Here is a 256-nt window from a genome sequence, read left to right as displayed (position 1 = left end):
ATATATTAATGAAATTAGGTCATTTTCTGTGATAAGCCAAGCATATTGAAAGAAAGAAACAATAATATGTTCACAGTTTTATTTAAGGAGTAGTTTAGATAAAGATGAATCTGCGTTTGACAATAGTATATGAAGATTTTGCAGTTTCCCCCACTTTATTAGTGAAGCCAAAACCACAGACAGAAATAATGCAATAGGCAGTGGGAAGATGGAACATAACAGTGTCTGGGGGTCTAAGGAAATATGGTCATGGTCC

The sequence above is a fragment of the Chrysochloris asiatica genome, unplaced genomic scaffold (genome assembly GCF_000296735.1).
Source record: "Chrysochloris asiatica unplaced genomic scaffold, ChrAsi1.0 scaffold00108, whole genome shotgun sequence".
Taxonomy (NCBI): Eukaryota; Metazoa; Chordata; class Mammalia; order Afrosoricida; family Chrysochloridae; genus Chrysochloris; species Chrysochloris asiatica.
This window is presented reverse-complemented; position numbering follows the sequence as displayed.